This window comes from Harmonia axyridis, chromosome 1 (assembly GCF_914767665.1).
Source record: "Harmonia axyridis chromosome 1, icHarAxyr1.1, whole genome shotgun sequence".
Taxonomy (NCBI): Eukaryota; Metazoa; Arthropoda; class Insecta; order Coleoptera; family Coccinellidae; genus Harmonia; species Harmonia axyridis.
Window position 1 is genome coordinate 45,784,544 of NC_059501.1, and position 15,503 is coordinate 45,800,046.

Genomic DNA, 15,503 nt, shown 5'->3' on the forward strand with positions numbered 1-15,503 from the left:
AAAGCTAGGGAAACTGTTAAAGCTCTTCTAATACATCCGAGCAATGTTTCAAGGATAATCAATATGCTCGAGATGAATTTTGGTAGACCTGAATGGATTGTTCTATCTCTCATGGAAAAAGTGAAGAAAATCAGCCCTGTAAAAGAAGACAGTTTGGAATCCTGTATTTTTTTCTCAAACGCAGTTACTAATATGGTGGTCACGATGAGAAATGTTAATTCTCCACTATATTTGTTCAATCCGGAAATGTTAGTGAATATTGTTGAAAAACTTCCCACCATACAAAAGTACAACTGGGGAAAATATAAATATCAGAAAGATTTACAGGGAATACCAACACCCCTTGAAGATTTTGCAAATTGGTACGAAGAAGAGGTAAATTCTATGGCTTCTACAAGTAATTCATTCCAGAGAAGTAAGCACATGTCAAGGAAAGAAACAGTTAGTTTTTCTAAAAAGGCCGGGCCGAGAAAGGCAGAAAATTCCAAAGTTTGTGTATTTTGCAAGAGAACGAATCATAAAATAGAGGAATGTGGTGAATTCATAGAGAAGACTGTATCAGAGAGAAGACAATCAGTTATGAATTTGAGATTATGTTTTCTATGTCTCCAATTGGGCCACATGGCTAATAAATGTTTCCTCAGACCGAGATGTGGTATAATGGGTTGTAAAGGAAAGCATAGCAGTCTTCTTCATCTGGCAAGAGATCCAATCAGCTCATATCCAACTTTACAAGATAAAACTGCAGCTTCGAGTGAATTTTGTGCGAAATTGAACGATGTAGATCAAAAAACTCTGCTGAGAATAGCACCAGTTATACTTCGTGGGCCTTATAATGAAATCAAGACATTTGCCTTATTCGATGAAGGCTCCACATGCTCGATGATGGATGAAAATTTAGCTATTTAATTGAACCTCTCTGAACCCATCGTTCCACTCTGTTTTCAATGGACAAATAACATTACTCATTTCGAGGATGAACCGAAAATGGTTGATGTTGATATTTCTGCCGACAGCAATAAACGAATCTTCTATAATCTGAAAAATTTGAGGACTGTTGAAAACTTGAGTATACCAAACCAGAAAATCAATGTAGTTTTTTTGTCTCAGAATTTCCCACATTTGAACCGAAAAATTCTAGAGGCCGTGGAGAATGCAACTCCAGCAATTCTCATTGGCCAAGACAATTGCGGACTAATTATACCACGTCAGGTTATACAACCAAGAATAAATCAACCTATAATGTCCACATCCAAATTAGGTTGGACTGGAGCACTCACTGATTCAACTGATGGAAATGAAATGAATCATGCAACTCTGTGTTGCCGACATATTGAAGATGATGAACTCCATCGTATGGTGAAAGATAGTTTCAAGTTAGAAGCTTTTGGAGTGAATGAAAAAATCATCAGCTCAGTAGAAGATCGCAAAGCACTTGAAATCATGAATAGAACAGCTAAAAGAATTGGTAACCGTTGGGAAATTGGACACCTTTGGAGAAATATGGATGTCGCATTTCCTTACAGCAAAGTAAACGCACTCAACCGTCTTTCCTGCATGGAGAGGAAAATGAAGAAAGATTGTGAATTTGCAAAGCAGTACCGTGATAAGATCCAGGATTACATCAACAAGGGTTATGCAAGAAAATTAGAGTTAGAGGAGATTACAGAAAATCCGAGAAACAGGTTTTTACCACATTTTGCAGTGTGGAACGTCCATAAGCCCGGTAAAATCAGACTTGTCTTTGACGCTGCTGCAAGATCATTTGGATATAGCCTCAATGACTTTTTACTACAAGGTCCAGCCTTTGTTCCTTCCTTGGTTTCCGTTTTATAGCACTCTAGACAGGGAAAAATTGCATTTAGTGGGGACATCAGAGAAATGTTTCACCAAGTGTTAATAAGAAAGGAAGATCGATGTGCTCAACGATTTCTTTGGCATGATGAAAATAACCTTGGTGGAATTCCGGATGTTTATGAAATGAATGTTATGATCTTCGGGGCCGTGTCTTCTCCATCCGTAGCCCAATTCATCAAGAACAGGAATGCCGAATGTTTCGAAAATAAATTCCCTGGAATAAGCAGAGCAATGAAGAGACAACATAATGTTCATGATTATTTGGATTCATGTAGCACAGACGAGAAAGCTATTCAAAGAGTGAGAGATGTAATTTATGTTCATAATCAAGCTGGTTTTGAAATGGTGAAATGGATTAGTAATTCCAAGAGGGTTCTAGAATCAATTCCAAAATGTCTTCGTGCTGAATCAGAAAAAAACATTAAAATTGATTCACAACAAATCAAAAGAGTTCTTGGATTGTCTTGGTCTCCAGAAACTGACCAATTTATATATTCGCTGAACTTTCACAAAATTCCTATTGAAAAAAGATCAGGATCAATAGCACCAACGAAACGGAAGGTCTTGCGGATCATCATGTCAATATTTGATCCTATCGGGTTTTTGACACCTTTGATCATAAAGGCGAGGATATTGATGCAAAATATTTAGAAGAGCAACGTGGATTGGGATTCAGAAATACCTGAGACGTTATTACCAGCGTGGAAAAACTGGCTTCATGAACTCAAAGAATTGGCTCCTATTGTAGTATTACTTTCCAAGCATTTCTTGTGTAGAAGAAGTGGACCTGCACGTGTTTTGTGATGCGAGTGATAAAGCTTATTCCTCTGTTGCTTACTTCAGAACAGAAGAAAAGGAGGATAATAATGAAACACATGTCTGCTTTGTTACTGCTAAGTATAAAGTTGCGCCATTGACTCAGCAAACCATACCCAAATTAAAATTACAGGGAGCAGTGTTGGCATGCAGACTATCCAAGAAAATATGGGAAGAAGTTGAACATAAAATTCGCGAAACACATCATTGGACTGATTCATTGGTGGTACTTAAACAAATAAGATCCCAGTCGAGAAGGTTTCCTATGTTCGTGTCATGTCGAATAGGAGAAATCCATGAAAATACAGATGTTTTCCAGTGGCACTGGGTTCCTTCTGAAGGAAATGTAGCAGATCAGGCTACCAAAGAATTGAAAAATATCAATCTTAAACAAGATGGAGATTGGTTTAGCGGACCATCGTTTTTGAGAAAACCAAGGAAGTTATGGTGTTGTGAGGGTGGCAAAAATTCAAACGAAGAAAGGCATTTATAAAAGACCTGTTACGAAGCTGTACATCCTTCCGACCACTTAGTGAAGATTTTAAGTTCTTCACGGGGGGGGGGGGGGGAAATGTTAAGGCCAAATTCATTTTTTAATTTGACAGACGAGTGAACAGGAAATCAAAGGAGTTTAGTTTTTTTGATAGTTCTGAATTGTGAAGTTTTCAAATAAAAAGTAATTGAAGAATTTCACATTTGAATTTACACCTTCTTTATTTGTAATTTTTGCATTTCCGGCATTTGATGTTTGCGTTTATATTCTTGAAATTCATTGATATTGACATCGATGAAATGATCCTCTTTGTTATACACCCTACTCAATGCGTCGGCGTAACCATGTAGTCTCCCTTTTCGATGGATTACGGTAAAATCATAGTCTGCCAATGTCATTGCCCATCTAGCTAATCTTGATCCTGGGTCCTTCAAACTTAACAACCATTTGAGTGGTCGATGATCTGATATAACAGTGAATTTCTTTCCGTAAAGATAACATCTGAATGCTTGTATTCCATAAACTACTCCCAAAAGTTCTTTCTCTGTGGTTGAATAATTTAATTCTGCATTATTGAAATTACGGCTAGCGTATGCTATCGGTCGTTCGTACCCATCCCTAACTTGACTAAGTACCGCCCCGATTCCCAATCCAGAGGCGTCGGTCGCGACCACAAAGGGTTGACTAAAATCCGGGTATATAAGTACCATGTCTGATGTAAGAACATTTTTCAGGTGAGCAATCGAGTTTAGTACTTCTGGCTTGATCTCAAATTTCACTTCCTTCTTCGTCAGATTTGACAATGGGGCTATTAGTTCCGCGGCGTTTGGAATAAACCTCCTATACCAGTTTACTAATCCTAGAAATGATCGAAATCCTTTCACATTTTTTGGTATAGGAAAACTTTGGATAATTTCAATTTTTTCTGGGTCTGGAAGTACCCCTTGTTGCGTTATCATATGCCCTAGATATTTAACCTTTTTCAGCATGAAGTTAAATTTTTTCGGTTTAAGTTTTAGGTTAACGGACCTTAAGCGTTCAAAAACTTGTCGTAATCTTCCTATGTGGTCCTCATTTCCTTCTGAATTATATATTATGATATCGTCCAAGTATACCATGCATAATTCCCCGGTAAGTACAGTCATCGTGATATTCATGAATCGTTGGAACGTTGAAGGTGCGTTTTTCAATCCGAATGGCATTTTAGTGTACTCGTAATGTCCTTGAAAGGTACTGAATCCTGTCAGAGGTATATCTTTTTCTTCCATATCAATTTGATGGCAAGCCTCTGCTACATCGATTACTGAAAATAGTACTTCATTTCCGGGGCTATATCCTTGAATCAAATCTGATATGTTGGGAAGGGGATAATATTCCGTTTTAGTGACATTAATGAGTCCCCGATAATCAATACACATCCTTACTTTGTCTTCTCCCGTAAATAATTTCTTTGTAACGAGAACCACAAGCGCCGACCACGGGCTAAATGATGGACGAATAACGCCTGCCTTTAATAACTTATCAATTTTTTTTTGTAAAATTTCCCTCTGAAGATAAGGAATTCGGTACGGGGCTTTACAAATTGGTTGTGTTCCTGGTTCTAATGTAATGCTATGCTTAACCATTGTTGTACTGGTTAATGCTTCGTCATCCTCAATAAACAAATCAGCATATTCTTTAATCAACTTTTTCAATTTGAATTGAGTATTCTCATCTAAATGCTCCAAATTAAATCCACTGGCTGCCCAATCATCTTTTCCTTCGAGACTGATTTTCCCAATCAAATGTGACCTGTTTTCCTGTTTTATTATGCAAGTCATGGCTTTTGCTAATTTTTGCTTTTTCTGTAATCTAACCTCCTTTTTTGATACGTTTACTACGCGAATCCACAATTTATCTCGTTTAATCATTAAACAATTGGCGACATACGCTTGACCAATACCTAATTCTATTGGTTCGCAGACTATGTTTGTTCCCTCTATCTCTTTTTTCAATTCAGCTTCTACCAGAGCCTCTGAACGAGCTGGGATTGTGACCCCTGCGACTAAAATAATGTCTGTTTCCCAACGTTCTTCCCTGTTTTCATATGTGACCGGCTCCTTTTCCGTTTCCTCAAAACTCCTTGTCCTATTGCTATTTTTTCCTTCGTTCACTTCATATTTTGGTGACTCATTGTTTTTGAAAAGTCGAAGCTTTCCTCATTTCCTACTGCCTCCTTGAATCCATTTTTTGATATCCCTATGGTCGAGTTCCTATTTATTTCGGTACTCTCCACCTGTATTCCTATTTCCCTAACATTTCGTACGCTTAATGGCGTATTTTCCTCAACGCGTCTTATGCCCGGCGGCACATTTTCCCTAATACGTTTTACGCCCGCCGGCGAATATTCCCTTATACGTTTTACGTCCGCCGGCGAATTTTCTTCTCTGTTCTTCAAAGAAATTCCCTTATAACCTGTATTATTGTTATAATTATCCTCTTCGATCCCCTGGATCGCAGCCACATCCCTTCTTTCTCCAATAATTTGATCCTCAAATTCTTCTTTAGTTAGAAGTTCGAAAGTCCTACCCCACATCATCATGATGGGTTTTCCTTCGTAGCTAATGAGCGCCTGATTCGCGCTGAGAAAATCCCTACCCAAAATAATTTCAACATTCTCTAATTTGCTATCATCGCATAGGATAGTGGTCCAATTTGTGCCCAACTTTTCACCCTCTGGTCTTATTGAAATTTCAGTCGTACCCCAGGTACGTAAACTATGGCCCGATACGCTAGTCAGATGAAAATTAACTTCATCTTCATTTCGTCTATCGATCGGTATTAGACCTTTTTGAATGAGCGTCACCGCCGCTCCCGTATCTACCAGACAAAAACTCGTCCTTCCATTTATATTAAGTTTTACTATATGTGCTATATCCTGTAGTTCCCCGTAGTTTATCTCCGGAATTACCATAACTGGCTGTTTCCCCAATTTTCCCTTATTTGTGCCCCCCAATGTTTCGTCTGAATAAGTCTGCCTAGTTACATATTTTGGACCGCCGTCCGTGCAGAAGGAGTTTGGCCTCTGGAGTTTAAATTTTCTCTTCGGAAAAAAGATGATGGTCTCGATTGTCTTGGTATTGCGCCGGTTTCTCGATTATTTTCCGAGGTTATTCCTTCGTCCCTCCTGGGGTTCCATCGATTTCCTCCTTCCCTTCTGGACTGCCATTGATATCCTTCTTCCCTATTTGGAATTCTAAAATTTTGTTCTTTTCCAGGGCCTCTCGCTGCGTTATTCTTGGGACATTCCCTCCCCCAATGTCCTGTTTGATTGCAGAAAAAACATGTTTCCGCGTTCCTTCGTCCTATTCTGTCGTTATTACGACATTCTTTTGCGAAGTGCCCGGATCTGCCACAGGAATAGCAAGTTTTCCCGGTATTTTGGCTTGGGCTCCCTTGATTCCTCCAACCTTTTCTACACTCCTTCGCCAAGTGTCCCCCCTTCTCACATAGTTGGCACACCTTATTAGTGTCAACGACAGATATTTTCGTGTTTGTTGGCCTCCCTTGCATCATCCTATTCGTCGTCTCCTGTAATCTGACTAATTCCTCTGCTTTTTCGAGTGTAAGATTTTCCTCCCTTAGAAGTAAAATTTTCGATGAGTTCTTTCTTGTCTTGTATTATCAAGTTCCCAAAAATTTTGATGTTGTTCATTATTGTTATTATTTATATTACAAAGGACGGGTGAATTCGAATGCCTTGCGTAATTAATTGAGCCTGAAATTATCCAACCTAGTTTGGTATTCTGTAATGTGGGGCAGTTACGATTGGTTTTAATTTGTCCAGAGCATAAGATATTGAAAAATATACTAGCACCCAACAATACATCTATAAAATTTAGGGTAATGTAGTCTGGCAGTTTTAAATTTGAAATGTCGAAAGAATGTTGATTAGTAATTTCATTTACAATTAAAAATTTGTCTTTTGTTTGATAATTTCGATTATTTGAAATAAATGATGTCTTTAATCTTCCTTGAATATGACTTGTGGTAGCATTTACACCGATAACTGGGATATTGATTTTAGAAACTTTGAGATTAAGTTTTTTGGCTAAAGATGAAGATATGAAATTGCTTTGTGACCCAGTAATTAGAATTGCTCTACATGGTATTAATTTTCCCTTTGAGTCAAAAAAATTAATTTTAGCTGTTGGTAATATTACCTGAGAACTTTCTGAGAATAGAGAATTAGTCGGCTTATTTTCTAGTATTGAAGTGAAAGTCGAATTTGGTTGATGGGTTTTTGGATGGTCGTTTTCTTCTACCTGAGTAGGTACAGAATAATTACTAGATGCGTCAGTTACCGACAAATTTGGACTTTTAGTATTGTTATGGAGTAACGTATTGTGCCTTTTCTTACAAATTCGGCAATTAGAAAGTGATTTGCATTTTGATTGTGAGTGATTATCCCTTAAGCAATTGGTGCAAAGCTTGGTTCTCTTAACTTCTTCTAATCTTTCGTTTGTAGACATTTCTAAGAATTTACGACATTGATAATTGAAATGATTTTCTCTACAAAATGAACATGTTTGCTTTTGCGTTGCTAAATTTGTATGTATTTTGTTTTCTCGATAGGGATCAGTTGAAGGTTTGCTTTCGTTTTCAATTGTTTCCAAAAGTTGACATCTTTCAAACAGGAAATAAGTCAACTCTGATATTGTGGGAAGTGTTTTATTATCTAAATTTGCGTTCACGAATTCTTCCCATTCTCTTTTGGTAATTGAATCCAATTTTGATGACAATATATACACTAAAAGAGTATCCCAGCTTTCAATGGGTTGATTTAGAGCTTTTAATGATCGAATATTTTATTGAAATTGTCTAGAAGTTTTCTCAAATGAAAGAGTGATTCGTTTTCAACAGGAGGTAGTTCAAATATTAATTTTACATGTGTATGAATGATTAATCTTTTGTTTTCATACCTTTCTTTCAATAGTGACCATGCTATAGTATAATTATCTGAGGTGATTTCTATTGATCGTATTAACTCTGCAGCTTCTGATTTCAAACATGATTTTAAGTTATAGAATTTTTGAACATCAGAGAGAGTTTGAATGTATTAATGAGTCGAAGGTATCGTGAAAAGTCAACCATTGCGTATAAGAACCCTGGAAATCGGGTAGGGTTAAATGAGGCAGCTTTATTGAACTTATTGGATTGTTCGAATGAACAGATCCGTTTTCTGAAGGGCATGTTTTGAGAGAATGTTCAGAAATTGATTCGAGTGCCTGTGCTTCTAAATCAAAATAAGTTTCCTCGAAATATGATCGCTCGTCATCATCTATCTTTCCGCTTTCTAACTCGATACTGCCTTGAATTTGATTGAAATTGTCATGAAGCGTTCTCAGTTTTTCTAATCTACTGTTGATTTGGTGCTTGTCTGTTTCACAACTTCCATCCGACAGATTAGATATAAAATTGCTGAATCGAGTTAGTTGCCATTTGATTTATCCTCTTTTGAGTTTTAATGCTTCAACCATTTTGATTTAGTTATATATATTGTTATGGAATGGTATTATCAACTCATAAAATCAATGAGAATACATTACCAGACTCTATCTTTCGGAAACTATAGCAAATTCATCAAATAGATAATAAAATTCAACTTGATATGATCCAATAATTTTAAAGAAAGTAGAGTAACTTTATTCATTTATTCCATTCACTTGCACATAATAAAAGTAGCATAAATCCAATATTTTTAAAGTTCTATATCAATATTCATTCAAAACATCTCAGGATCTGAAACAAAATGAAAATATTAATAAAATTCAAGTTCAATTTGATAAGATCAACAAAAGATATTCAACTCAAGTATCAGGAACCATTTATATATCATGTAAATAATGTTGAAAGAGTCAAAAGACTGAATATTCAATTTTCATTCAAAATGATAAAAAATAATCATTTATTTTATATTTCTTATGTTAATTTTCATGAAATAGCTTGTGATCTAGTGAATTACATCTAGATGCAATCTCAAAAATGTAATATTAGCTGAAATTCCTAATAAAATTGTAAAAAATGGATAGGGATAGGATATCGAATGATAAATCAGGGATTCCAAAGTAATTAATGTCTCAAACATACAAAAATGTATATATTTCTTTAGATTATAGTATAATTTAAAAATATGTAGTAGATTTTAGGAGTTATAGATAGAAATCTTTGAATATTAGGCCAAAGAAAGTGAATATTAGAAAAATTTCCAAATTGTATATAGAATATTTGAAAATTTTGTAACTTCGAATCGACCGAATGCAACATATGTGGTACCAAAAGATGGGGGAAAAAATGAAGAAATTAACTAGATCAAGATTGAAGAAGGAAAACTTACCTCAAAAGAGAAAATTGCGAAAGCATCATATTTGGAAAATTTTTTGGCATCCAAGGCAATCTTGATTTCAAGAAAAAAATAAAAACCTATATAAAGCCCAGCCGAATGACAGCTAGTCAGTCAGTAAAAAACCATTGTTGAGAGCACATCACCTGACTCAAGAAATATATCTGAAATAATTGATAAACGAAAGAATTTATTAACGAAAAATTGCAAGATATTAAAATTGTTAAATACGTACCTGAAAATCATTGTGAGAAGAAGTGGAAAAATATTTAATCAATTTCAAGAAGAAATTTCCCTGGATTCGAGCAAGTTGAAGCAGTGTATAACACTCAAAGAAACGGTTTTTGGTCAAATCTCAGTATTTTTGGGTCCTCTATTCAGAAAAGTTGATGAAATCCGAAAAAAGAATTACAAAATGGCGGAAAACCTGCAACGTTCCTAATTTTTTTCTTCGGTGGTCAAATTGAATTTTAGTTTCTGAATGAACACAATTTTCTAAGAATTTCTGTGCAAAAATTTTTTCAAAAATCGAACACAAATTTTTTTTTACATGTCTACAGTGATAAAAAATTCCACCCGAAATGGATGAAATTTTGTACAATTGTACTCCTTCAATTATCAATCACGAATATGAAAACAGAATTGTAAAATATCAAACGGTTTCGTTACTACAGCCATTCAAATGTTTCGTTCAAACCTCAAAAAAAAATTTAGAATGGCTTCTTAGAGTCAAAATTATTAAATTATTGCTATTTCCAAAAATTCCGGATGCTAAAATGTATTTATACAAAAAAAATTCGGTGAAACTTAATTGGGAGTCGAACCCTGGATTCCAACGTAAGTATTAATGAAGAAATTAAGTTAGTTCTAAGGATATTAATATTCGTTGCTAAGCAACGGAAGTTCGTAGCTCATAGAATTCTACTGGTTATTTGAATTTCACTGAATATAATTTGGCAAGTATCGTGACACGAATTTGTTTGGAAACGAAAATGAAATATTCTCTTTTGGAAAAAAATGATATTGTGCAGGCTTATTATGAAGCGAATTGCTCAGGCAGAAAAGCAAGGGAAATTTACTCCCGCAGATTTCCAAGCAGAAATTTGCCAAACTTCAAAACTTTTTATGAAACAGTACGCAAATTACGTGAAGAAGGAAGTTTGCACCGGAAAAAGAAGGAAACAATAAGAACAAACGATGATCGCATCCTTAATTTAGTAGAAGATAACCCAATGATTTCAACAAGAACTCTTTCGAACCACCCTTCAGTGAATAAAAGTAAACCTACTGTTTGGAGAGTACTCAAAAGGAACAGCTTTAATCCGTTCCATTTCCAACTTTGCCAAACTTTAGAAGACGGTGATTTTCATAGAAGAAAAGAATTCTGTCAGTTCATTTTGAGAAGAGTACGTGGAAACAGAGGTTTTCTCCATCAAATTTTATTTACGGATGAAGCTACTTTTCATAGGGATGGTTTCTTCAACAGAAAAAATAATATTTTATGGCATAGAGAAAATCCACATGCCACGGTATCAAAAAATAGCCAGAAGAAGTTTTCAGTTAATGTTTGGGCGGGAATAAAAGATAAATTCATTATCGGACCATACATTCTTCCTCAAACATTGACTGGAAACGGCTATTATCACTTCCTGACGGAGATTCTGCCAGATCTACTTGAAGATATTCCGCTGAGTCAGATTCAGGGCATTTGGTACCAGCATGATGGTTGCCCTGCCCACACAACTCGTGATGTAAGAGGGTATCTAGATGAAGAATATCCACGCCGATGGATTGGGCGATTAGGACCTATCGCATGGCCTCCTCGTTCGCCGGATCTCACACCACTTGATTTTTATTTCTGGGGACATCTCAAAAGTCTTGTTTATGATGAGAGAGCTCCAGTAAACTCAAAGGAAGAACTTATTCAACGAATTGAATCAGCTGCCGAGGAGATCCAGCAAAACCCCGAAATGATACGTTCAGCGGTCGATAGTATTGCGAAAAGGGCGAGAATGTGTATTCTTAAAAATGGAAACATCTTCGAAAACGATTTATGAATTGATTTTTCCACTAATCTGTTTTTTTTTTGTGTTTATAAAATGTAGAATTATTAGTAAAAAATTCAGGTTTATTCCTGGAATAATTCGTTCAATAATAAATAAGCATGAACCATGACATTTTTTCCAAAAGAGAATATTTCATTTTCGATTCCAAACAAATTCGTGTCACGATACTTGCGAAATTATATTCAGTGAGATTCAAATAACCAGATAACTTCCGTTGCTTAGCAACGAATATTAATATATCCTTAGAACTAACTTAATTTCTTCATTAATACTTACGTTGGAATCCAGGGTTCGACTCCCAATTAAGTTTCACCGAATTTTTTTTGTATAAATACATTTTAGCATCCGGAATTTTTGGAAATAGCAATAATATAATAATTTTGACTCTAAGAAGCCATTCTAAATTTTTTTTGGAGGTTTGAACGAAACATTTGAATGGCTGTAGTAACGAAACCGTTTGATATTTTACAATTCTGTTTTCATATTCGTGATTGATAATTGAAGGAGTACAATTGTACAAAATTTCATCCATTTCGGGTGAAATTTTTTTATCGCTGTAGACATGTAAAAAAAAAATTGTGTTCGATTTTTGAAAAAATTTTTGCATAGAAATTCTAAGGAAATTGTGATCATTCAGAAACTAAAATTCAATTTGACCACCGGAAAAAAAAATTAGGAACGTTGCAGGTTTTCTGCCATTTTGTAATTCTTTTTTCGGATTTCATCAAATTTTCTGAATAGAGGACCCAAAAATACTGAGATTTGACCAAAAACCATTTCTTTGAGTGTTATACAAAACTGACCACACCCATAAGAATCTTGCTCAAAATTGACGTTTAACACCCTGTATCTCGCTTATGCGTCGAAAACGGGATATATTGTATGAGGCAAAAATGATTCTCCCGATGTCCTCTACACGAATATATATGTTTGTCCAGTTTATGATGAAACACCCTGTATATATATATATATATATATATATATATATATATATATATATATATATATATATATATATATATATATATATATATATATATATATATATATATATATATATATATAGATCAATGAGATAAGGGTTTATCGACTCAATGTTTGGAGGAATAAATAAAAAGATGAACTCTTTATTCTGTGCCAAGCTTTCGCATTTTTTTAATGCTCCTTCAGGGCTTCTAAAAGAATGTACAATAATTTTCCACAATGAACAATTTAAAATATTTTTTACACATTTAACTTACCGAATGTGAGATTTTTAAAGTCACTAGCATCATGCTCAAACATTCGTCATGATGGTTTCCAAGCTATCCATTTAGTTTCAGATTTTTTTTCAGAATGGGTAGTTAACTTCAAATCGATATAATGAAAACTAATATTTAGTACTCCTTTCTGCTTCTTTTTTTTTTTTTGTTTTAGGATCCAATTGGAAATTATAGAGTCGTCAACCGAAGAGAGAGGATAAAGTAAATTTTGTTTTGGTTGAAGAGGAAGTCCTTCAATATAAATTATGTCAGCTTATTCTGTAAACGTTTACACAAACCAGTCACTACACCGATACGGGGAGACAGAGTTTTTGCTGAGGTTTTTATCTGTTCTCTTGTATCATACGTTGAAATGTATGATGCCCCGTTACATTTCCTCTGCTAATACTGAGATTCATCGACACATATGCTTGATTATTTGAAATTAATATTTTGTATTGCTCTTCCTCAAAAGAATATATATATATATATATATATATATATATATATTTTTTTTTTTTTCATTAAATAAAACTTACAGACTAGACAAAACAATACAAATACAATTATCAATGTAAATTAGCCGCATCGCAGTTTATAGAAATAAATGATTGATAAACTTGTTATTGTTGCTTTGTTTACGAAATAATTACAGGTTATGTTACAGCTCTCTGTGGATTTAGATCTTTACTTTGTGTTCCCAAATCTTCCTGGTTCATTATTCATCTACAGGGCCATCGTAAAAGTTCTTGTATTTTGATATTTCCAACAAATAACTATATATTGAACTCAAATTGTTGGTGTCCGTTTTTTTATTTATCACCTCTTCTGTTTTATTGATGTGGATCATTTCATGTATCAGTCTTTTATGATAATTTGGTCCAGATTTCAATACCTTTACACTACCAAAATCTACACGATGGTCTAAATTCACAAGGAGGGAAACCCTATTAGACCCATAGTATCCAGCATAAATAGCCCAATGAATTCACTGTCAAAATTTGTGGCTGATATCCTCAAAAGTGCCTATAATACAGACAATCCATATTATGTAAAGGATTCATTTCAATTTGCACAGGATATTAACGATTTTGAAATACCAGATGACTACAGACTAATTTCCCTGGATGTCGTTAATTTATTTGGTAATTTGGACAAGGGTGAAATACTTGAGATTATAAGACTCAAATGGAACATCATTAAAGATCATACGGCTGTAGATATGGAATTATTTATTGAAATAATCGAATTCTTGCTGAACAAAAACTATTGCACATTTAAACAAAATTTCTATCTTCAAGTTTTTGGGTGTGCAATGGGTTCAAAACTTACACCCATCCTAGCACAATATGTGATGGATCATGTAGTGGATTCCTGCTTGGTTAAATAATCATTCAGAGTACTTTTCATAAAGAAGTTTGTGGACGACATCATATTGGCAGTACCTGAAGATCATATTCAAACTACACTCGAATGCTTCAATTCACTTTCTGCAAATCTCCAATTCACCATCGAAAAAGAGAATAATGAACAAGCAGTACCTTTCTTGGATACAAAAGCACTTAGACATAACAACCGAATAAAACTGAAATGGCATAGAAAAAATACCCACTCAAACAAGATCATTCACTTCCAATCAGATCACAACATAAATATAAAAATTAACACCGTAAAACAGATGAAAAATAGAATCAACAAAATATGCCATGATACATTCAAACAAGAGGGAATAAAAAGATTACAGGAAATTTTCAAACAAAATTCATATCCAAATGGTCTGCTGAACAAATTGCTTTATGCTAATGATGAGACACAAACATCACGTCAGATAGAAAACCAAAATACAACCACAAGTAGAGTACATATTGCATCATATCCAAATGTAAACAACCTAACAAAAAAACTTAAAAATATATTCAAGGATGAAAACGTCAAAATTGCAGTGTACAATCAAAAAACCGTAAAAAATTTATACAGCAGGATAAAGGATCCTATACCAACTCCACTGAAAAGTAATGTCGTCTACAAAATAGAGTGTTCGGGTTGCGACCTCAGTTACATTGGACAAACCTCACAATGTGTCAAAAATAGAATTGCGATACATAAATCAGACATAACAAAATATAAAGAACGGTGTGCCCTAGCTATTCACGCGCATAATTTAGACCATCGTGTAGATTTTGGTAGTGTAAAGGTATTGAAATCTGAACCAAATTATCATAAAAGACTGATACATGAAATGATCCACATCAATAAAACAGAAAAGGTGATAAATAAAAAAACGGACACCAACAATTTGAGTTCAATATATAGTTATTTGTTGGAAATATCAAAATACAAGAACTTTTACGATGGCCCTGTAGATGAATAATGAACCAGGAAGATTTGGGAACACAAAGTAAAGATCTAAATCCACAGAGAGCTGTAACATAACCTGTAATTATTTCGTAAACAAATAACAATAACAAGTTTATCAATCATATATTTCTATAAACTGCGATGCGGCTAATTTACATTGATAATTGTATTTGTATTGTTTTGTCTAGTCTGTAAGATTTATTTAATGACGAATGTTTGAGCATGATGCTAGTGACTTTAAAAATCTCACATTCGGTAAGTTAAATGTGTAAGGAATATTTTAAATTGTT

At 34.5% G+C, this 15,503-nt stretch overlaps 2 protein-coding genes across 4 annotated transcripts in view; both read left to right on the forward strand.

Annotated features, from left to right (window-relative positions):
• The window catches only part of LOC123671129, a 503,163-nt gene that overhangs the window by 59,059 nt on the left and 428,601 nt on the right, over positions 1–15,503 (forward strand). The window lies entirely within an intron of this gene.
• LOC123682015 overlaps positions 1–15,503 on the forward strand; it is a 73,263-nt gene that overhangs the window by 37,896 nt on the left and 19,864 nt on the right. The gene's annotated exons all lie outside the window — the stretch shown is intronic.